The sequence below is a fragment of the Magallana gigas genome, chromosome 10 (genome assembly GCF_963853765.1).
Source record: "Magallana gigas chromosome 10, xbMagGiga1.1, whole genome shotgun sequence".
Lineage (NCBI taxonomy): Eukaryota > Metazoa > Mollusca > Bivalvia > Ostreida > Ostreidae > Magallana > Magallana gigas.
The window spans coordinates 181,683-206,381 of NC_088862.1; the positions used below are offsets into that span (position 1 = coordinate 181,683).

Consider the following 24,699-nt stretch of genomic DNA (forward strand, 5'->3'; position numbering starts at 1 on the left):
CCGGATCTACTTTTCTCAACTGTTTTGATCTAACACTATTTATAGAACGGGAATTTCCAAGATAAACACTGTCAACAAAATGTAAAGTTGTGTCTGTTTTATTGTCAGCAAACAAAATACAACTTTATAAACATAAAAACTTGAATGTTTAACCTTCAAAAATAAACAAAACACTATTTGATTCACGAAATAGAAAATTAAGCGTCTTCTCACGATTTCGTCTGCTTGAGATCAATCAATATTTACAGCGAGGCTGGCAGTTCCTTTTCCAGGAATATTATAACGAACATATAGGCCTATAGGCTACACTTTCACGGTAACACTGCTGTTCAAATTTGGTAACGATAATTTGTAATTTAAACACGTAACGTTACATGATCGGTCATTAGAATAAGCATCGTAAAGAAAAGCTATGGGCAATGCATCAACTCCTTCGGCGCATCCCAAGCGGCAGATATACCATTTAAGTACATCACTGGCTTTCTAGTTACCACAACGTTTACAAAAGTCGCTTATACATACTATTCTTTGTCGACATATCAACTATTTTCGTCCACGATCGCCTCTCCTTGGATGGTTATGTCCAGTTGCATATTCCAGCGATCTCACATGAAAACTAGTTTTATTACGAGTTTTTCTGCACAGTGAATAATATCACAAGCTATCGCATGTATTTTCCTATCGTTTTCAATTCGGCCGGTTCAGATTTTAACTCATTATTTGTGTTTAATCCATTAAATTCAGCTCAATAGCTCTGCATCAGCTGGAGGCGCATCCATTTTGAATCTATTGTTGCTGTTGTTGTTTTGTATTCATACGCGCCGCTTCATTTACATTATTTACATTTTTGATCAATGACACATCACATTTTTTTATTTGAAAATGTTTTATTAAATGATAAGAAATGAAGATAATAATTTTTCTATTGATCGACGTATCAAAGAAAAAATTGACCGGAAAACTTTTTCATCAATGCGCTACGCGCATTGATGAAAAAGTTTTCCGGTCAATTTTTTCTTTGATACGTCGATCAATAGAAAAATTATTATCTTCATTTCTTAATTATTTTAACGTTCTATGTGCAACTATTTGTCGGGGCGCCCCTGTTTGTAACCCCCGCGCGCGCGCCGAATGTAAACAGTATCGAACGGCATTGTAGAAAAGAGAGAGCCGTAATGCAGAAGAGAAGTTGTGTATTCTTTCGATGTACAAATGCATTTTCAATTTACTGTGAAACATATGAACATGCACAGGGAACAATACTACATATTTGTTTAAGGAGGATATTTTTCTCGTGTGAATCGTTTACGAGGAAATTCTGACAGCCACACTTCTGTCGACGATCAGCCGTTGATAAGCTACGAGTAATAAATGAGAAAAGATGGACATTAAAGTGTGTGATTTATGTGGATGTTACTGAAGAAGGTGAGGCTTTTACTCCTTTTAAAGTTTAAAAAAGTTAAAGTTAAAATTTAGTATATAGTATAGATGTACATGTAAGTACGTGCACACTGTTTGTTTTTGTTATGGTGTGGGTGTTTGTTTACTAACGTGTAATTTTTACATGTTTCATGGATGTTTAGACTCGCTCGAGGTTCATGGGGGACTGGAAAGGGTACCTGAATTTATCTATTTAAAAAAATAACAGATTGTGAATTTTCAACTCAAAATTCAAAGCAGGGTCTAATTAGAAACATATCATATATTCTTGTGCAGAAGACTCCAAATGTAGTCATGAATATCCTGTAGACATAACTTCAAGTAAATAAAATTGTATACTTCAGACTTCAGAGTTAAAACATGACTTTAATATCTTTATGATGCCAATCATTGTATCATTAGAAAGGTTTAGCAGACCAACGGGTACCCGGTACATGTACTTGTACATGTAGGTTACAAGTTAGAACTATGCGTACTATTCTACCAGTTCACATAATTTTTCTTGTTTAGCAGTTATGATGTGTACTTAAATTGTCCTTGTTAATGTTTTAAATGTAATTTTTTATTCTCTTTTTTTAATCTGACTACTGGCAGTACTGGCCTGCGAGCAGTTCTCGCCGAGGACCATTTCTCGCTGGTGCACTGTTACATCATATTTTCGTATATAATTTTATGTGTTGATAAAATGACGTAACAATGCACTGGTGAGAAATGGTACTCGGCGAGAACTGATCGCACGCCAATATTAATTAATTACAGACAAAAACTGAAGGTTGCGCGTGTTATTTTTTATTGAACAACATTGTTTAAAATAATTCTTTATATATGTGATGATCAGACCGGTTTGAATACCAGTGCCAGATAGCTCAGTTGGTAGAGCACCTGACTAGAGATTCAGGGGGCCCAGGTTCAAATCCCGGTTTGGTCCTTCATTATTTCTCCCATCCTATTACAATATTGGTGTTGTGACCAACCCCTGGAACTAACAGGTTAACTCCTGCCAGGGGTGATCTTCGAGGGCGAAGATCATTTAAGGGGGAAGGAATGTGACGGTCAGACTGGTTTGAATACCGGTGCCAGATACATGTAGCTCAGTTGGTAGAGCACTTGACTAGAGATTCAGAGGGCCAGGTTCGAATCCCAATTGTTCCGTCGTTATTTCTCCCATCTTTTACATATACATGTATATCAGATATATGACAGATGATTAAGGGTCATCACATGTTTTGCAAGATGCAATAAGTGTTAAAAACCTTTACTTTACAACACAATACATATAAGTTAATATTTATGTTTCTTGTAATTATTTGGTGTGGTTTTCTTGACAGTGTCGCATAAACAATTTACACGCTCCTAAAACACAAACTTTCTTTTTGTGGATTCAGCTTACCGCTGATTGGCTGCTGTTGCAGCAGACAAATAAGATATGCACGCACAAAACACAATGAACTTATCAGAGAATGAGTTGAGTTTATTTCAACTGTTGGAATTTGGGTTTTTTTTTTTTAAATGTATACTTGTGACAAAACATATATGTGGTACATACAGCTGTAGCTTTATGAAGAAAATTTTGGTTAGACCATATATACCTATCATGCAAGTAAATGATATTTACAAAAAACTTGCAATTTATGGCGCACAAAATATACGCTAGTTTTATAAAGATTGACATACATGTAATGTACCACATTCTGTGAAAAATAATCTATTAAAAATTCTTCATTAAGTTTACTCATACATGTTTTATGTTTATTACACATAGTATTGTTTTTAAAACATGTAATTTATAAGAAAATAAGCAAAAACCCTCGCTAAATTTATTTGCCAAAAAAAAAAAACACAGTAGAACTGATAAAAAATGGTATACCAGAAGCTAATACCAGTACATGTACTTTGACGCTGTTCGGTGGGTAATATTCGTTTGTAATTTACGAATTGAAATATTGACTGTTGCACTACAAGTACGGTAATAAACTCTCTCTCTCTCAAACTCTCTCTCTCTCTCTCTCTCAATTTGATAAGTGTTTATACCTATGAACATTTTTTAAAATTATATTATGACTTGATATGCAAATTTTTGATCTTGTGCTGCCTAAATGTTATGTTATGTATTGGGATATGTCATACCTATTACACTGCATGGTCAGTGTATTTTTTCCAGAAATACTATGCATATGTTAATGTAAACACAGCTATTACTAGTACATGTATGTAAACACAGCTAATTATTTTTTTTTTATTTCAGCTCAAAACAGACTCTTGTTACCACATGGCTTTTACCGGTACCTGTTGATTCTTGTGGGTCAGCTCCTGAGATTAACCTGTCACCTCTATCCACATGCATATTCCTTGTGTTCTACAGACTATTTACCGGTAATTCAAATTAAATCCGATAATGCATGAACAATAATGGAACTTGAAGAAAGCATCATGCCATGTTGTGGTTTGTGTTTGATAAGAAATTATGAAAACAAAATTAAGGCTGTTTATAAAGAAATTCATAATTGCTGTGAAAATTTGTTTTTCAATAAAAGTATGCAATTATGTTTCCTTTATTTTTTATTTCATAAAGATATTTAGATGTGTTTACATAATTGAAAAATCCCCCCCCCCCCCATTTAATTGTCTGCATTAAGATTACATGTAGGATATGTAAATGTACATTTGACTTTGAAAGAACATCTGCTATGATAATTACTTTTGAAATGAACAAGAAACAACCTATTTCTACCTTTCTAAGGTATATATGCATAAAAAAAGTAGAAAAACATGTCAAATTTGAAAATTTTTCATGGAAATCAACTCGATCTGTCTCCAGCTACCTGGGTTTGTTTGAATTTAATTTTAATTTAAAGTAGATCCAGTGTTCTGTGACGTCACACATTTTTGTAAAACTTTGAATTCTATAAAAATTGTGCAAGATAGTTTTATTTATTTTATGTGAATATAATCACATGGATGTAATTAGAATTATTGGTAGGTTAAAGATATTTTCGCACTTAATTTTATACTAAATTTCCAAATTTTTATATATTTTATCTATGCAAAGGGGAAATAACTCTTTTTCTGACTTTTCTCTCAGTTGTATGTCTAAATACTATAGTTTTTCTTATTCCAACGATTAATTTTAAAATATTTTTGTAATTTTAGTTTTCTGATAAAGTTGACATTAAAATTAAACAAGAAAAACAAATTTCTGCCTACAAGATTTTACTTCTAACAGAAAAAAAAAACTTTTTTCTAATGCTAAGATATGCTTTAGTTTATGTTTATCTGGCATCTCAAAAAGTGTGATGACATGTATATTTTTTCTAACAATTGATGACATTTAAGTCTATTAAGTCGAAATCAGTTCAGTTTTTCAACTTTCCTCAGAGAATTTTACGAGTATGGAGCTACCTTAAGGCAGATGTCTAACTTGTAGGTTGTAACTTACTGTTTTAGCATGGTTAGAAGGAGACTAGAAATCAGAATAGATTAGATATTCACTAAATATGATTGTTAGCTTACTTTTTTCATGAAAACAAGAAATCACAAGCAGGACAGCTGTCTATTTGTTAATTAAAATGGTACAAATCATACAATAAACAAATAAAGATCAAATTTTAGAATCATTGATGATTGTTTTCAAATATGTGTGAGAAATTACTCAAGGAAATTGCCACACGTTTCATAAAATTAGGTAAAACATTTCAAACCATGACTTTTTATGAAAATCAAAAGATTGGGGGGTGCGGGGTATACATGTAAGGGTATTTCTAAGTGATGTGAAGCTTTTATCATGATTATATCATGTAGGCGTATGTTGTATTGAATAAGGTTTCTTTTTAAAGGTGGTTGAACAAAAGTTGACCTCTAAAAGGTCAGGTAAAGATGTTATACTATGGAGAACCCTGTAAATCTGTGTTTACTAAAGGAACTTGGAAATGGTGGGTTCACTTAAATGGCCATATTTTTATTAAACCTCAATGGAATTGGCAATATGCGGTATTCTTTTTCTCAGAATTGCATTAGCTTTCTTAGTCTTTTCATAAAAATGTTAGTGTACTAAGTTAAAGGTACAAGGAACAGTTTCGGATAAAGTACCGTCAATATTTTTGTAAAATTGAGGGTGACTGTACTTGAAGGTTTATCATTGTTGGGTAGATTCATGAAATGAATTTTAATGATTATCAATAGTTAGAGGGATGTCTCTTGTTGGAATTGGTAAGCAATATTAAGGCCCCTAATTTTAAGTACATGAGAAGCAGAAATAAATTGTGAAACTTGCGGCTATGACAGATATGTTGACTTTACAGTGAAATTGAAGGTTACAAACGGGAGGTTATATAACATGAAATGTAGGTGGATGGGATATTATATGCCTATTTAGTATTTACTGGGTATGAGGACAATAGCAAGTTTATCGTCCCCAAAGACAGCAACTATTTAATGAGGCAAAGCCAAGGGAAATAGTTGCTGTGGAGTGGGACAATAAACTTGCTATTGTCCGAATAGTCAGTTAATTGGTATTTCATTATACAGAAGAAAACTTTATTTGTCAGCGATGCACAATTTCTTGATGATAAACAAATTAGAGTTAAATCAAACTTTGTATTTAATTCGGTAATCTTATTAGGTCAGAGGTGTTCCGAGTTTAAGGTGATATGGGACACTTCCATGTTGTGACGTATTGTTTATCGAAATAAACAATAAAATAAAGTGTAATTATATAAGTACATGTAGTTTCTTTTCAAAAATGGTCACCTAACTCCTTAGCACAGTGGGTTAGAGGGTTACTAGGAACCTGTAAGTCATGAGTTCGAATCCCGCTGGGGTTTTTACAATTTCTACCTTTTCAAATATTTTTAAAAGCTATTTTTTGGTTAAATATTGTAAAATTTGAAAATTCTAAACCGGTGAAAAGTTTTCAATTATATAGTACTTTAATCCACATTAATATCGACAGATGTCCCATACTACCTTAAACAGGAGGGAAATCAAATTTTGCTGATGAATGGTTTTGATGACTATTCACCATGGGCAGATAGCATGGATACTATTTTAAATTAGATAAAAAGGCATGTTTATGCGGGCGCCTTCTAGTGATCAATTTGTCCGTCTGTCCATCCGAGATGGCTTGACAGGAGCATAGCTTCTCTCCCCTTGGCCCAATCTGGCTCATACCTCATCCACAGGGTTCCTTTGGTTGAAGGATGTGCAGTGACCTTGAACCGTGTTTTTAGGTATAAGGTTAAGGTCATAGCAGAATTATATATATAAAATCCTTGTCTGGAGCATATCTTTTTCCCCTTTGGTCCAATCTGGCTAATACTCACAGAGTGTCTCAATGGTTAAACGATGTGCAGTGACCTTGCATGAAATTTCTAGGTAACGGGTGAATATAATATCGGATCATGCAAAAATCCTTTTTTGAGAGCATATATAATTTCTACTAACCCCTATTTGGCTCAGACTTCACATAAGCAGAGCATTTGAGTAAAGGGTGAAAGGGTGTGTAGTGACCTTGAACCTATTTTCAGTGAAAAGAAACTGTGAAGGTCATAGCAGAATTATATTTTTAAAAATCCTTGTCCGGAGCATATCTTCTCTCCCTTTGCTCCATTCAGCCTCATACTTCACCCACATGATGCCTTTGATCAAAATATATGCAATGACCTCGAATGATATTTGTAGATGAAGAGTCAAGGTCATATCAGATCACACAAAAATCCATATTTTAAGAGCATAGATATACTCTCCTTTTAGCCCCTATTTGGCTAATATTTTACCTTTACAGAGTTTATTGGTTAATGGCGTGCAGTGACCTTGAACCAAGTCTGTCAATGTGAAGGCAGGGCTCGACATTAACGCTTGTCCGCTTGTCCGGTACCAGTTAAAAAAATATGCGGACAAGTGAATATTGCTGGCCACTTGTCCGACTGGACAAGTGCATTTTTTATATTAAGAAGTCTCCAACATTTAAAAAAGAAAAGAAAGTTTTGTGATAAGTTTATCCATAGTCTCGTTATAAGTTTATCGATTAGTTATTTTGAATTTCGATCCCGACATCAAATTGCAATGCAATTGAGTTACAGCTGACAAATCATGTTTAATGTTATATAGAACAAATACATGTACATAATTATAGGAAAGACACTTTAGGAAAGACACTTTAAGTTTCCATTTAAAAAGTCAGGTTATTAATTATAGCTAGAGTATTAATCAATAAATGATTTTATTTTAGTAATAGAGTACTGTAGTTTTCAAGTTGACAATATTCGATCTTTGATATTGAAAAATTTTCGGACAAGTAAATGTTTTGGTCACTTGTCCGAATGGACAAGTAGGAAAAAAAGTTAATGTAGAGCCCTGGAAGGTCATAGCAGATCTTTTTAAAATTAGTTTTAGACAGTAGATTATTTTCCAAATATGCTTAATCTTGGTCAGATTGAACAAAAATGCATGTATGTTAGGGGGAATGAAATTGAATTAAAAGTTCTATGCCAGCTGGAAAAATTTCAAGTTATAGGTCAAGGTCAAAGCAGAATTCTCTGAAATAACATAAGCGGGGCCCTTTGAAATGTTCACCATTTCAATGTTGTCTGGTTCATAGTAATTTTACAATACAAAATATTCACAGAGGTACAGTAAAGTAAACTTTACATCGATAAGTTTCTGACAATTAATGACGCAACGAGCACACAGTACGAAAGGTCAACCCTTTGAAAAGCAGTGAAGAGAAAAAGTTGCTCAGAATTATGTTTTAAACAAAATTGATTTTTTACGTAAATTTTAATTTTGCATTCTGGGTTAAGAAAAAAGATGTTAGTTCAAGGTAAAGTAAACTTGTACCTAAAATGAAGTCAAATTTGTTAAGTCGTACTCAAACATATTGTTTTTTTTTTAAGTCGTTCTTGAAATGGTTAAGGGTTTTTGGTTAAGTCGTACTTAAAAACATTCGGATTATGTTAAGTTGTACCAAGAATCATTTGATTTTTTTTTTTTATCTAAGATAAAGAACTCTGCTTCTTAGACGTACTTCTAGCGTTGCTTTCGACATTAGCGGAAAACCCACTCGTTGCTTTGCAACGAGCTTTGCTCTAGTTATTATTCTTTTTCTTTATTTTTCTGACTTTTTTAAAGCTCAAAATCTCAAAAAGTTTTCAACGGATTTACATGAAACTTTCAGGGATTATGTAGCATCAATGTCCCTCAATGATATTAAATTTGCAAGTACAACGTCACTTCCGTTTTGACGTTACGTCAATTTTTAAATTTTAAAAAAGTGATTTTGTCCAGGGCGTTTTTAGATAACGCTTGAAGATAGAGACTTGAAATTTTCTGTGTTGAAGTATTGATTGTTTTTATTTGGACATAAGGCTGGATTTTAATTTCTGTCACTTCCGGTCCAAGTCGGAAGTGTTTTAAAATTTTCGAATTTTCGAATTTTTCGTTTTAATTTCAAATGTTAATGCGATTTGTAGAGTTGGTCATGCTGAATACGAAACTGAAATCCGTTTGAAAATCGGACGATGCATTACAGAGATATCGGGGTTTAAAAATTGATTTTTCCGGAAACTTTGATTCCGCGTCCTTGGTTTAAAAAATAGCGTAATGTTCAAAGTAAAAATAACTCGTACCAAAAATAATTGCTCAGTCGTACTTGAACGCATTCGGATTTTATTTTGTTCAGTCGTTCTTAAAATCGGAAAGGTTTTTGTTAAGTCGTACCTAAAATCATTCGTATTTTGTGAAGTCGTACCAGGAATATTCGATTTTTTCATCTTTTTATTTTAGTTACTCTTCTTATTGGTTCAAGAGCTCTGCTTCTTACAGGAACTTCCAGATTTACTTCCGACATTAACGGGAGACCCACTCGTTGCTTTGCAACGAGCTTTGCTCTAGTTCTTATTATTATTATTCTTTTTATTTTTTTTCCAACTCAAATATTTCAAAAACGCTTGCATCGATTGTTTTGAAATTTACAGCTTTAATGTGTATTTCAAAGATCTCTATGATATGAAAAAATTATTTGATGACGTCATCAAATTCGTCAGATATTGACGTTTTTCAAGTTTTAAAAAGTGATTTTGTCCGGAGCTTTTCTCATTTTTGATTTAAGATAAAGCTATGAGATTTACAGAATAGGTAGAACTACCGTTGTACTTATGACATAAGACTGGAAACTCAATTCGGACACTTCCGGTTAAAACCGGAAGCAAAACCAATTTTTTTGTTTTTTCATGTTTTTCAATTTTAAAAATTTCACATACCTATCTTACAGTAATTTTCATGCTGAGTTCAAAACTGAAATCCGTTTTTAAATCGGACGATGCATTACAGAGATATCGGGGTTTAAAAATTGATTTTTCCGGAAATTTTGATTCCGCGTCCTTGGTTTAAAAAGTAGCGTAATGTTCAAAGTAAAGTTAATTCCTACCAAAAATAATTGTTAGGTCGTACTTGAACACATTCTGATTTTTTTGTTAAGTCGTTCTTGAAATCAGGAAGGATTTTGTTAAGTCGTACTTAAAATCATTCGGATTTTGTTATGTCGTTCCAGGAATAATTTGATTTTTTTTTCATCTTTTTATTTTTGTTACTCTTGTTATTGGTTTAATAGCTCTGCTTCTTACAGGAACTTCCAGCTTTACATCCGACATTAACGGAAGACCCACTCGTTGCTTTGCAACGAGCTTTGCTCTAGTTGTTATTATTTTCTGAAAACCAACGAAACAGTAGTATATAGTATGAGGTTTGTAGAATTGGTTATGCTGAATACGAAACTGAAATTCGTTTGAAAATCGGACGATGCATTACAGAGATATCGGGGTTTAAAAAATGATTTTTTTCGGAAATTTCGATTCCGCATCCTTGGTTTAAAAAATAGCGTAATGTTCAAAGTAAATTTAACTCGTACCAAAAATAATTGTTAAGTCGTTCCTGAACACATTCGGAATTTTTTTGTTCAGTCGTTCTTCAAATTGGAAAGGTTTTTGTTCAGTCGTACTTAAAATCATTCGTATTTTGTTAAGTCGTACCAGGAATATTCGATTTTTTTCATCTTTTTATTTTAGTTACTCTTGTTATTGGTTTAAGAGCTCTGCTTCTTACAGGAACTTCCAGCTTTACTTCTAACATTAACGGAAGACCCACTCGTTGCTCTGCTTCTTACAGGAACTTCCAGCTTTACATCCGACATTAACGGAAGACCCACTCGTTGCTTTGCAACGAGCTTTGCTCTAGTTGTTATTATTTTCTGAAAACCAACGAAACAGTAGTATATAGTATAGCAAACCGTTCTACCCTAAAATGATGAGATGATGAGCAAGCTAAAAATAGACCCGATGAGTAGCCCTATGACCTTTAAAACTTTGCTAATAATGATATAACAATTAAAAGTCTGAAACCTTTTAAACTTTGCTAATAATTATATAACAATTAAAAATGTGTAAATACTAGTATACGGGTTAAATAAGAACACTCTCGCAAAATGTATGGACTTAAAGTATACGAACAATTATTACATAATAGATGACATTAGGAATAAACACTGGAGAATAAACAGGCAGGAATTGTCTTGATGTTCGTTCACATGTAATTTCATGTCTTGAAGATCTTATGTATTAATACTAGTCTGCGAGTTATATAAAAACACTCCCGCTTAATGAATGGGGTTAAAGTATACCAACAATTATTATATAATAAATGAAACTAAGAATAAGCACGGGAGAACTGTTAAATGATTAAACAGACAGGAATTGTCTTGATGTTCGTTTACACCGACACATGTAATTTCATGTAATTTATACGAGTGGTCCACTGAGAAAATTGGTTAACAAAGTATGTAAATATACCACGTAAGAGATTGATAAATGGTGTATATATATATACATAGCTAGATCCAGTGTCACTTAACGGTGATACGAAGATGAATATAGACCAGCTCTTATTTAACGCTGAAGAAGAGGTTATACGGAAAGAAATAGCAAATCTTGTTGAAACCAAGGCGTTGAAAATATGGGCTAATAGATTAAATCTTCAGACTCACAGAGAAGTAATAGCTCGTTCAACTGAACTGCGGGAAGACATACAGTAAGTTATTATAAAAGCTACAAGATTTAAAATATATATAATAAAAATATGATGGGAAAATAAATGAATAAAATGATGTCTTTGTAATGCAGTATAATTAATTATTCAGAAATACGAATGGAGAGGAGGTAATAAACAACTCGACATATCGATGTAGTGAATGCTCAAAAACATTCAAGACAAAATTTGGACTCAATAGACACGGAAAGAGCATTCATCAAAGAATAACCTATTCCTGTTCAAAATGTTTGAAGAATTTTGCCTATCAATCAAATAAAATCAGGCATGAAAAGGATTGTTAACGGGCACCTGCTACTCAAAAAGCGGAGAAACTGCCGGATGTATGATATTTGGATTCTTAATTACAAGTAACCCCCCCCCCCCCCCTTTTGAATCTTCAGAGACTTTACAGTTTGTATTATATGTTTTGTTTTAGAAGAAGGAAGAAAGAAATAAAGGTATTAAGTGTAGGCATTGTGAGATAATCCTGAAGGGGAAAAAAGAAATCAATGACCATGCCAAACATCATCACAAAACACCGGAAAAGGTAATATTATAATTAATGTTAGTTTTTTAAATTTTCAATTTAACTCTTTCCGATATTTAATTATTTTGGTTTTCTTTTTTTTAAATTGTAGTCATTGGAGGTTAGAAGTCCTAGCCCGAGTTCCCCAGGCCCCTCGTTATACCGATGTAAGATATGTCAAAATCTCTTTCCGACGCGAAGGGAACTTTATATTCATAGAAATATCGAACACGGACAAACGGGACATGGAAAGAGTCTTATTCCTCCGAATATTACCGATCAGAAACTTCAAAATGTATTTAAAACCAATAGCAAATTTATTTTTGAAGACAACGCGGAGGATGATGTACAATCTACCATCAATATTCCGCTTCAAAATGATGTGTCTATTCAGGAGATCGTTAACCAAGCAGAACAGATTTTCAACAAACAACAAACAGCATTTAAAATACAGTTTTCTTTTGGCTTTATCCTTCGGCACATCGAAACCGGAGAATTTAGATAATTTATTCCCGCTCGAAATTTAACTCTGTTAGAACGGCCCTTTTTAATCAAGAACATGACCAGCATTCGTCGTTTAAAGAAAAAGTTGGAAGATACTTCCTTGCAGGATTTTTTACATGGTCAACGGGATAACACTAAATGGAGGCTGTTTTATTTAACGAATTTACGGATTTCCGTCTTTAAGACGTCTTATTTATTAGGAGCCGCTGAAACTCGGCTACCGGATTACATTTTAGCCAATCAAAATATAAGAGCTCTGACCAAAACACAAAGGGGAATTATTACAGAGACAACTTATGCGCGTTTAGGTGTCTAAGCATGTATTTAAATGGGGGGAAAGAAATGGAAAAAACCACCAAAACCAACTTTAGGACATTCATGCAACACATCGGGAATGCAAGTATTCAGATTGAAGACTAACCGGGATTAGAAATGGAGGACATGCATCGACTTGAAGAGTGTTTTGAAATAAATGTCAACATATTCAAACTAAGAGAAGACGGCAGCCTGGAGGTAATACGCCAAAGTCCGTGCCATTTCAAGGCCTGCATGAATCTAAATCTGTACAAAAACCACCTTTCGTACATATCAAACATAAACGCATCATGTTTTTTTTTTTAAATGTTTATTGAAATAAATATCTACATTTTATAAAAAAATATCTACAAACTCAAGCATTATTGTTTATATGAAAGTCTAGAGAGTACATTATTTATGATAGGAATTATCTTGATAAGTCTTTTCCACTGTTCAGTAGTTAGGTGTAAACCTTTAATTGTAGCTTTCTTGTTGATGAAAAATCTCAAATCAATTCTGAAAGTTTCTTGGTATAGACAAATGGACACGTGAACATTCCCAGAAATCGAAAAAGACTGTATAAAGTCACAAAGAGTATTATTCATATTCACGGTGGTGATATTCGTTTCTTTCTCTGTCTTATGCGAGGGTAACGAAGATATGGTTGTCATCCCGATCACTATAGCCATGCATGTAATTGACAGTTGACTGAGAATTCCTTTTAATTTGAAAGAGTTGAACTTTTTCTTGAGCGAACAGCTGGAATCGACGAACCTTTCAGTCTCCATGTTTGATAACAAATGAAGTAAGGAGAGGATAAGTAACCGGGTTTTATAATTGAAATATCCTTTCTGTAAAGTCGTGAACAAACTTATCATTTTGAAGCAGGGAATCTGGGTCGAAATTAGTTAAAACATCACGCATGCTTAGTCCTCTTGCTCGAAAAAAACAGTAATAGAGACAATTTTGGCCGCAGTCACTCGAATCTCGACTTTGAATTCTTTGTTTATTGTAAACAATTGGTTTACCCCTAGCTATAAGGTAGTATCTAAAGTAAGCATGATAAGACTCGGGGGGTTGACCTAAAGAATCAAAGAATTCTGAATGTTCCTCGTTGAAATAAAAAACACACCAGTGACTGCCAGGCTGGCCCGTTTCATCGGTGTTCAAAATATAAAATCCTCGCGGACTACTAATGCGTAAAAGGCCGTCAGCCGGAAATACTCCTCCGGCTTTAACAAATGGGTCCTGAAGCATCGCTTTCTGTAAGTGTCTATCTTCCATTATTTCGCTTCAACGTTGCGCGCGGCATTAATCTTTAATACTGATGGAAAATACGCGTAACATATACATGTTACTGCCTCTTGCAAAGCGGTATCGAATTTGAATTGTAATCTAATGTGTCACTTCCTTAGAAGGGGTAGATTATTTTCACTATTATATGTACTATTGACATCGAACATGTATAAACAGTACCCCCTCGCGTAGTCTTCGCGACTGAGAGAAAATGGATGCGCAGTAGTATTTGTACCTTTTCCGGAAAACAGAGACAGGTAGGCTGAAATGTAAGTACCTTTGCTGTAATTGGGCTCTATCGGGTTTGTCGGTACCGATTTTCCATCCACGTAGAAAGCGGCGAAATAACAATTAAAATGTTGAAAATTATAAGGGTTGAGGGTGTAGTCCCCGCTGTAGGCTCTGGAAGAAACCAGACCGACTACTAAGCTTTCCGGAATATCTCCCTGAAACACGTCGTCAATGTTCATGTGGAACTGACCGGCGGCGATAGTAAAACATTTCAGGTCGGAGCGTCGAAGCGGGTAAATGGCAGGCTGCTTGAGGAGAACCTCGCTGTGCCTGAGAATGACCCCGTGGTTAATCTGAACTGAACGTCACGTACCTTTGCACAGATCAAAAAGGACACCTACATTTTTTCAAATGTACTCACGTGCTAAATTGAAGTTCTCGAATTGGCTAATTCCAGTACTTTAAAATTCACTTATATCTGAAAATAAATAATTTTGAGAAGTTTGACAAAAATATTGGTGATTGTATGTTAGCTGATCAAAACAAATACTAACTTTGTGTGATAATAGTATGAAAATATTAAAAAAAGATCTCAACTGAATAACGTTTTCAAACAATTATATATAACGTATCGTGAACACGATTATGACTCGTTGCAGGTAAATCAATGAAATGAATGACAGGCATATTTTGAAATTCTCATTGTTCTTTTTCTGTTATCTTTAAGCTCAAATTTCATTGCACTCATTTTAATTATAAAATCTTTAAATCGAATTCAACACTCATGAAAACGTTTAAAAGAGCAATGTTGTTGTTTTCACCATAAAACCCAGAAAATTCAAACTCTCTAAATTGTTCTCGGTACGAGGGTTAATAAAAATAAAATTTATATATATAATTCATATATTTTTCATTAAAGTCATAACTAACAAATTTATATATATAATTCATATATTTTTCAATAAAGTCATAACTAACAAATTAATTTATGCAGCAAAACTTATTTTATTGATATATGAAGTTTTTTTTTCCATATGATGAAAAGATATCTTTGGTACCCGATTTTAAAATCAAAATGTTTTGTCACCACGGCGCAGGATAACGTTAAAAACAAAACGTCAAGATAACGCAAGCACAGTTAATAAAAATATCCTCTCTTTATATCACCCCGAGTCTTTTGTGCTTTACAACATACAATCTAAATAGTCACTATATCACTTTACATCTATATTGTTCACAGATGTTCAAAAAACATAAGTTAGTTCCTATTAGTTTTCTTATTTTTAACCACATATCTCCTTTTGCACAGTAAGAAAATCCTGAATGTCAGTGACGTTGTTTATTTTTTATTTATTTTTTTACAGATATTTTATTTTCTTTTGTACTGTTTGATGTTCAAAATACATTTAACATTTTGATGATAAAATTTTTCTACTAAAATGTCTCAATAACGAACAGTGTTTAAATTCTTTAATAAGTAAATTAACTAGACACGATCTCGTTGCGAGCAACGAGGAGGTCTTCCGTCCGATTTTTAGAAGAGGAAATGACTTTGCCTTTTTTTTCATCAACGAAACATATCAGGAAATGTAGATGTGATCTAAAAGAGCGATGGATGAAGGATTATACACCCCGTTGGATCCCCAATTTAGGGACCAGCCACATTTTATTTCATATCAATTAAGAGGTCTCTTGATTTCGATACATTTTGTGTAAAAAATTCTTTGTAACCGTTCTTGATTTATCTGGAAGAGATCGTGGGAACTGATAACAAACAAGTTTTGGTTGCAGATTGTTAATTACATTTTTTAGCGTATTTTGTTCAATATTGCTCCTTAAAATTCCTTTTTTTTAATTTTGGGACGTTGATGATAAGTTCGGACTTTTGACCCCTTAAAATCCCTTATTACATAACATAGGAGTAAACAATTTTCATGTATAGGTACATAACATTTCGATTAACATAATTGCTTCCGTAATGTATTACAAAATATTTCACAATTAAAGGTTATGATTAAAAGACTTTAGAACTCTATCGGCTCCTAATTTGAATAGCCAGTCCCTTTTTCGTGATATAAAAAGAAAGCTCTTGTCATTTTAAACACATTTTGTTCAACAAGTATGCAGAAATTATGTACCGTTCTCGAGATGTCTGGAAGAGATCGTTTTAAGGGCCGACCCTATAACTCCTTTTAGGGACCGGATAACAAAAAAAGAATGGTTGCAAATTGTTAACGACATTATTTGGAGCATCTTTTGTTCAACATTGCTTTTCAAAATTTCTCTCCATTTTCAGATATATAAGATCAAAATTTCGGACTGCTGGCCCCTTAAAATCCCTAAATACGTTACAAAGGAGTAAACAACTGTCATGTATAGGTACATAACGTTACGATGAACATAATTGCTTCTATAAAGTATAACAAAATATTTCACATTAAAAAGATATAATTAGAATACTTTAGAGCCCTTTCAGCCCTTAATTTAAAGGGCTAGCCCCTTTTCCCTAATGTCAAATGAAAGTTCTTGACTTTTTAAAGTTTTTTTGTTCTATAAGTCTTAACAAAATACTTTTGAGAAAAAAGATATTCAAAGAAAACCACAAAAAAAATCATAACGCTTGTTATCTCAATTTGTAAGCGCAGACGAGCCTCGGTGTTTTTCATCACAGAACAATGAAAATGCTTCTGTCATATCCACAAACATAGGTCTACAAACCCTGAAAATTTGAATCAAATATCTGTTTTCGTTTAGGAGAAAAACACCGGACAAGCCGACCCTCTAAAAATCGTAAAAACGTCAATATCTCTAAAACGGAAATGACGTCATCAATGTAAAAAATTTCCAATAAGGTTCAGATCAACATCTGTTAGTTCGGAAAGTTTCATTAAAATCAGCCAAGCCGTTCCCGAGAACTCGCGTGCACAATAATGCGTAAGAAAAAAAAAGAATAATAACTAGATTCGATCTCGTTGCGAGCAACGAGTGGGTCTTCCGTTCAATAATTTATTTTCACAGGATTTAAATTTTTTTTAAATTTTCAAAAAATTTAAAATTCATCCAATCATTTCGAGAAAGATGTCGTTAGACGCAGAATTCTAAGCGCAACTTAGATATTATGTTTAAAAATTATTCTGCTGTCATTTAAACACGATTTAATTAAATTTAAATTTATTTAAAAATTTAAAATTCATCCAATCATTTCGAGAAAGATGTCATTAGACGCAGAATTCAAAGCGCAACTTAGATATTATGTTTAAAAATTAGTCTGATGTCATTTAAACACGATTTAATTAAATTAAAAATTTTCAAAAAATTAAAAAATCATCCAATCAATTCGACAAAGATGTCATTAGACGCCGAATTCTAAGCGCAACTTAGATATTATGTTTAAAAATTAGTCAGAGGTAATTTAAACACGATTTAATTAAATTTAAATTTTTCAAAAAATTTAAAAATCATCCAATCAATTCAACAAAGATGTCATTAGACGCAGAATTGTAAGCGCAACTTAGTAATCATGTTTCAAAACTAGTCTGAGGTCATTTTAACGCGATTTAAATAAAATTAAAATTTTTGAAAATTTTTAAATTCACCCAATCAATTCGAGAAGGATGTCATTAGACGCAGAATTCTAAGCACAACTTAGATATCATGTTTTAAAATTAGTCTGAGGTCATTTTAACGCGATTTAAATGAGTTTAAAATTTTTAAAAAAATTAAATTTCATCTTATTTATTCGAGAAAGACTTCATTGGACACAAAATTGTAAGCGTAACTTAGATATTATGTTTTAAAATTAGTCTGAGGTCATTTTATTACGATTTAATTAAATTTAAAATTTTCAAAAAAATTAAATTTCATCCCATCATTTTGAAAAACGATTTTATTAGACGCAGAATTAAAGTGCAACTTAGATAATATGTTTTAAAATTAGTCTGAGGTCATTATTACACATCCATTGAGTTTTAAAATTTAGCTTCCGTACTCGGAATTTCCGGACAATGATTTTCCTCGTAAGGCTAGATGTTCATGTCATCTATCATTTATGAAAATATCAGCTTCTTATCTTTGCTTGTTTTTGAGGAAATGCGTGGACAAGGAGAATTCGTAAAAAACGTGTTCTATATTTTGACCCCAGCTAGCTTCCGTACTCGGAATTTCCGGACAATAATTTTCCTCGTGAGGCTAGATGTTCATGTCATCTATCATTTCTGAAAATGTCAGCTTCCTTTCTTTTCTCGTTTTTGAGGAAATGTGTGGACAAGGAGTATTCGTCAAAAATGTGTCCTATATTTTGACCCCAGGTAGCTTCCCTACTCGGAGTTTCCGGACAATGATTTTCCTCGTGAGGCTAGATGTTCATGTTATCTATCATTCCTGAAAATTTCGGCTTCCTATCTTTGCTCGTTTTTGAGGAAATGTGTGGACAAGGAGTATTCGTCAAAAATGTGTCCTATATTTTGACCCCAGCTAGCTTCCGTTTTCGGAATTTCCGGACAATGATTTTCCTCGTGAGGCTAGATGTTTATGTTATCTATCATTCCTGAAAATTTCAGCTTCCTATCTTTGCTCGTTTTTGAGAAAATGTGTGGACAAGAACTTTTTAAAAAATGACAAAATGGCGGATAAGTCCGAACCGGAAGTGATTTTTACTAAATAGAATAAAGCGTATCAAGTTTAGATGATAATAAATCGAATGCTGGATTGCGCAATAAGATATTCAATTGGGTCAGCCAGGTATCACATCAAGTCATGTGGTTACTCAAGTGGAACTTGTTTTTACAGTCAACCCATTCATATTGAACAAAGATAGGTAGCCTTTAAAACACGCTCTTCTATTGTTAGGTTTTGAGGAATCTAGTAATTGTTTAAAATATTAAGGTGGAAAGACCTTTAATTGCTCGAGAACAATTAGTTTACCAGTCTTCTTTATTAAAATGCGTCCTAGAAAACAATTACTTTGAGTTCAATAGAAAAAGTTTTAAACAAATCATAGGGTGCAGTATGGGTGCAATACTATCTTCAGAAATTTCAGATAAATGAATGTATCAAATCACCAACTATATAATGTCAAAATTCAAATTCGCCGATCAAGTTCTTTACCACGGGACGATGGTTTTATGGCCTTCAATGGCACACAAAATGAAATTCTAGAATTGTTTGACATCGGCAATACATGTCACGAACACCTGAAATTCAACTATGAAATCTCAGAAAAGGGCGTAAATTTTCTGGACACTACTATATACAAAGGCGTGCGGTTTCAGACAAATAACATACTTGATATTAAGTCATATGTAAAACCAACCAACAATTTTCAATATTGACACAAAAAAGCACCCACAGCCCTGCTGTCTTTAAGGACGTTGGATCCTTCGATCAAAGGTCTCTAAGTTTTTTTCTAAAGTATTTTTGAAATATCTACACACATATCTAAACCAAAATTCAAAACAAAATGTTGGGGTCTATATGCTCCTTTCGGTGCTACGGTGTATTTAAGATGACCTTTCTGCACTGAAAGTGCAAATTGCACATAAATCACTTTTCCCTCTATAATTTTTTATCAAAATGAACCATGGTATCAAATACAAATTTACATTATTTAGAATTAATAAAAATAAAATTATCATAATGAAAAAGTTTGCAATTTCTTCACCTTATTGATATTTTGACCTTTTTGCACTGAAAAAATACTATTTTTATTCATAAATGATTCAACATGCAATTAAATAATTTAAAAGTCTCAAACTTTTTCTCAAATTATAACAGACTTGTCAAAAGAAACTTCAATATTCAGAAAATAAAACCAAAAGTATGGGTCTATAATGTAAATTTTGAGATATGGCATGAAATAATTTTAAGGGAAAATTGGAGTTGATTTTTTCTTTACTTTTATGAAATATCACTTAAACATGCCAATATATGTAAATAGAAATATTGAAATATTGTAGAAATATGTTTTTTGAAAAAATACGAAGTTATCCCAATGCATAAACTATCTGAAAATTTGGTCTGCACGGAAAATAAGAAAGCTAAAATTACGGTACTCTAAAACAACTAAGTTATGAAAAATGTTCATTTTCTTCTTAAAAGCCTTCCGCCACAAAATATAGTCCCTTACTACACTCTCTAAATATGGAATTTTTGTTTACTATTTTATTCAATAGAGTTTATTTGGCATTGTAAAAAAGGAATTTACAAGTAGAATTCATATATGACACAGAATTTCCAGTCTAGAAGTGACACAAAATGGCTACCCAAATCAGAGGATCGAACCTCTTTAAAGGGTTTATAAAAAGTGAATGCATCAGACATACACGGAATACCAGTGATCCTTGAATTCTTTTTACAATTCTTACGGATTTCAAGACACATTTATCAAAGAGAGGTCACTCTGATAAGGAAATTGATCCCATTATTCGTTCAATGGAAAACAAATACAAAAACGTACTTGGTTAAAAAAGATCTAAAATGCAAACAACGGCAACCAAATATCATGATAGCCTAGTGCAACCCACACTTGAAGAGTCTCAAAAAGGGCATCCTGAAATACTGGAATGTCCTTCAAATCGATGAACTATGCTAAGAACTATTTATCAAGGAACCTATAATCACCAACAGTTAACACAAGAATATCAGCGAAACGATAACTCTAATAAAACCCGCCGAAGTGTATAATATGTACTCAATATGTGGTCTAGAGTGTCGGGTCTTAATAAATTAACAACAAGTTTGGTTGATTGATGTTTTCTTTTTTTCAAATCTTTTACAATCCTATCCTATTATATGAACTCTCCAGGTATAAACGAAAAGCTTACAGCAGAGCTAAAGAATAAGAAAAATTCAAATGACTGGGAACATTACAAAACCATAAAAACAAAGTGCCAATATAACAGGAAGAAGCTCACAAAGACTAAGTATGTAATAAATCCAGGTGCTCGAATGAAAGTTCACGAGACTTCCCCGAGATTTGTTCGGTTCCTGTGTTTCGAGCGGACGTATAAGTGTTCGAATGACATTTTCTAAATACGTAAGTACTTATCTTTTATCATGACAAAATGACAAAAACAAACCGTCAATCATCTCAAAAATCCATAAAAGGAAATACAAATTCATAGCAGAGCAACACGGACCTCATCATCTATCGGATATTTTAACTAAACGATGATATACAGAAAAGAGTTATTGTTATTGTGCTTTTAAAAAGAGAATGGGTCGGTTTTGTATAACATCTAAGTATATCGAGTCATTTTAAGGAACATTCTGCTTAAAAAAGTATAGTCTTTTTCACTATCGATGCTATTACTCGGTCAGGCGCGGATCAAAAATGAATACTTATGGAGGGATTGCTTCTAAGCTTGTAAATGGTTGCAACAGCAGAAAAAACACTGCATTTTCTATTGTCATATTTATTTCCAGAACTCATTTGACGCATGCTGACTGACGTTTTTCATATTAATTGTTAGACCATAATTATTCACCTAATTGTCTACGAACTTTTCCGGTTTTTTTTACCGATTACGACAAAGAGCACACGGCGAGGATGCTCACTCCCCTTCTAGCCACCAGATCCTACCTCTATCTTTTTTTTAGGTCCATGTTGCTCTGCTTTGAATTGTATTTCGTTTTATGGATTTTGGAGATGGTTGATGGTTTGTCATTGTCATTTGTTCATCCACATTCATTTAATAAAGATAAAGGTAAACATCAAAACTCGTCTAAATTTTATATTTGACTAAAAGTATCAAGATCTAAGAAATAGACTATAAATAAGAGTCACGATTTTTACTGCGAAACTGAAAGGGTCAAATAAAACTACGTGGTCTACATTTAAATAACAATAAAATTTGTAGGGGTGGTCAGCTGGTTTCATGTGTAACTGATTCATATTGTACTATCTAAAAAAAGCAAAATGATTACTCTATATGGGGATTCTTTATGGACATGGGTGCAAATGAAGACATGGTCAAGTTAAGGTGACCTATGTTTTTGCAAATCACAACAAATGTAGTAATAAACAAATCATTGTTGATGATTTTGTTTTGTAACTTTGCAATCTTATATTTGAAATCCTAAATATTGTTGTAACCTGGTTCTTATCTGTGTCAGAGTACCAATAAAGCGTGGCATGAGAATTCCCGCTTTCTTTATTCACCGCCCATTTACTCAGTTAAACATATATTATCAACAATCATTTTGCAGAAAAAACAACGCTTAGACAAAACGATATCGTTTTAATGCTCTTTGAAAGCATAATGGGGCTTTAATTGTCCTGCATTCGTGAGAAGGAACTTTTTTATGTATCACTTTGGAATATTAGTCAGCGTGAGTGCACCTTATGAAATTTAACCCCTGACATAATATTTTTGTACAGTTCTAATTCAAGCAGTAAAAAAAGATTTGTCATTGGTCCTATTACAGAAGGTGGACCCATCTAATCAAACTATCGATGCTTAAACCACCTTTCAAAATGCACAGCTATAACAACAAAGCAGATGTTTTGACCAAACAACAAACACCATACAACTTAAAAATAAAAAATAAAAATAGACGGACGATAAGTTATGAATTGCAATATGCGAAGCTTATTTTGAAAAAAAGAAAGATCATTAAAAAAAAGAACAAAGCAAACCCAAACATGCAACAATGAATTTAACAAATGAAACAGCAATAACAAAATTGTCCCGAAGGTCTATATCAACTTCAGGATTGCACATATGCATTGATGAAATTTTTTGCCATTTATTTTTTAATGTACATTTTATCAATGTTAAAAGGACAGTTTAAACGTCTTCTTGGAAACATCTTAAAATATTCCCAGTGAAAATGATATAAATAGGAGGAAACTATTTGAATTCCCTGTAAATAATCCTTTACAACACATAACACGTATATCTAATTACTTCCTATATTACATGGTTAAGGTTGCTCACATTTTTAATTTATCCAAGTGTTCGATTCAATGTAGTTGAATGTTCCTTGTTTAAAAAAACAGTAGCACTTCACTTCACTTTATTTTTACTTCAAATAACGCAAACATCGTCCCACTCGCTTCTCGTTTACATTATAAAACTTTCCTGAGGTAATAAAAAGGAACAGGTATTTGGAAATACCATTTAAAGTTTAATATTTTCTAACTACGCTCTACAAACGTTCTCCGTTACCATGTCTGTATATGTTCATGGGATTTAAATTGTATTTGCAAAATGAAGAGATTATAATTAAGGTATGTGTTTCTTTTATATTTGATTTATACAGCATAGTAAATGCCACGATATCGATTACAGGTTGTCTGTATTAACTAGTTAGAATATTTAAAGTAAATGGCGTTAAATGAATAATTAAGGACAGCGGGAAATATTGATTAAAACGATTTATCAATAACAAAACCTAATTTTGAAAATTGTTGTGATGATTTTGTAACCATGGTAACTAGGTAATTAATTATGCAACGTATTTGACATTATTGATAAAACTGGTTTTTAAAAATTTGAAAACGAGTTTTTACTATACGCCAGATGAAGCAAATTTGTTGATGTTTTTTCTTAAATCAATCAGGATAATAAAACCTTTAAAATGAACATTCAATTGACAATAACAATATACTTTAAAAATGCAAAAGCAAATTCATCCAGCAAACAGACGATTGTTAATGAAACAACAATGTGCAAATCGACGTATTTTTCTAAGACTGGATGATGTTTTGATTAACAGAATAGAGGTAAAAATCTTTCTTTCATGATTTTTTTTTTTGCCATACATGTATGAATTGACTTTGAAAGTCAACGTTAAAGTTGCCGGGGTTTAGAAATCCAGATCTTTATCTGTGCATTTATCTCAGCGACCTTTTATCGAGTCATTTTGTGCCTATTGTGTTTGTGATATGCATTTGTAGGGATTTAAAAGCGCCAATGATAATTTCTAATACTTACAGCACTGGAGTAAAAACTATTTGAAAAAAGTAATATTCCTAGTAAAACAAAACATAATCCTGCATGTAGTTCCATTACGTGATCTGACAAAGCAAAAGTAAAGTCACGAGGAATTTCCAAATCTTTAATTCTGTGTTTGTCCTTTCGATATGCACCGGTTGCAAATTATGGAGAGTCATCATCTCCAAAATAGTAACAAAAAGGACGTTAGCTTTACAATTTTTTGACTAGATTTGCAACAATAATTAGATTATGAAAATTGACAATATAGTAAATATACGCTGACTCTTTCTGTTAATTTTAAAAATTCTATATCAGACTACAACTTTCGAATCTTTTGTTTATTTGATGTACTTTCTTTTAGTGTGTTTGATAAACCTTTTCATATCTTTA

At 32.8% G+C, this 24,699-nt stretch overlaps 1 protein-coding gene and 2 long non-coding RNA genes across 4 annotated transcripts in view; 2 read left to right on the forward strand and 1 right to left on the reverse strand.

Annotated features, from left to right (window-relative positions):
• LOC105328308 (uncharacterized) overlaps positions 1–24,612 on the reverse strand; it is a 49,865-nt gene extending 25,253 nt beyond the window's left edge. The window contains exons 1-2 of one of the 2 annotated variants that reach the window (XM_066073013.1): positions 24,307–24,612; positions 14,793–14,849 (exon numbers count right to left, since the gene is read on the reverse strand). The gene's annotated coding sequence lies outside the window, so the exon portion shown is untranslated. The remainder of the gene's footprint in view (positions 1–14,792; positions 14,850–24,306) is intronic. The other variant, XM_066073012.1, reaches the window with a different exon arrangement.
• On the forward strand, positions 1,109–3,986 carry LOC136272453 (uncharacterized). The gene is made up of 2 exons (XR_010710461.1): positions 1,109–1,425; positions 3,686–3,986. It is a non-coding gene; the product is annotated as an uncharacterized lncRNA (long non-coding RNA).
• On the forward strand, positions 10,702–13,337 carry LOC109618882 (uncharacterized). Its single transcript, XR_004597583.2, has 4 exons — positions 10,702–11,517; positions 11,627–11,858; positions 11,954–12,064; positions 12,156–13,337. It is a non-coding gene; the product is annotated as an uncharacterized lncRNA (long non-coding RNA).
• Positions 24,613–24,699: the final 87 nt, after the last annotated feature.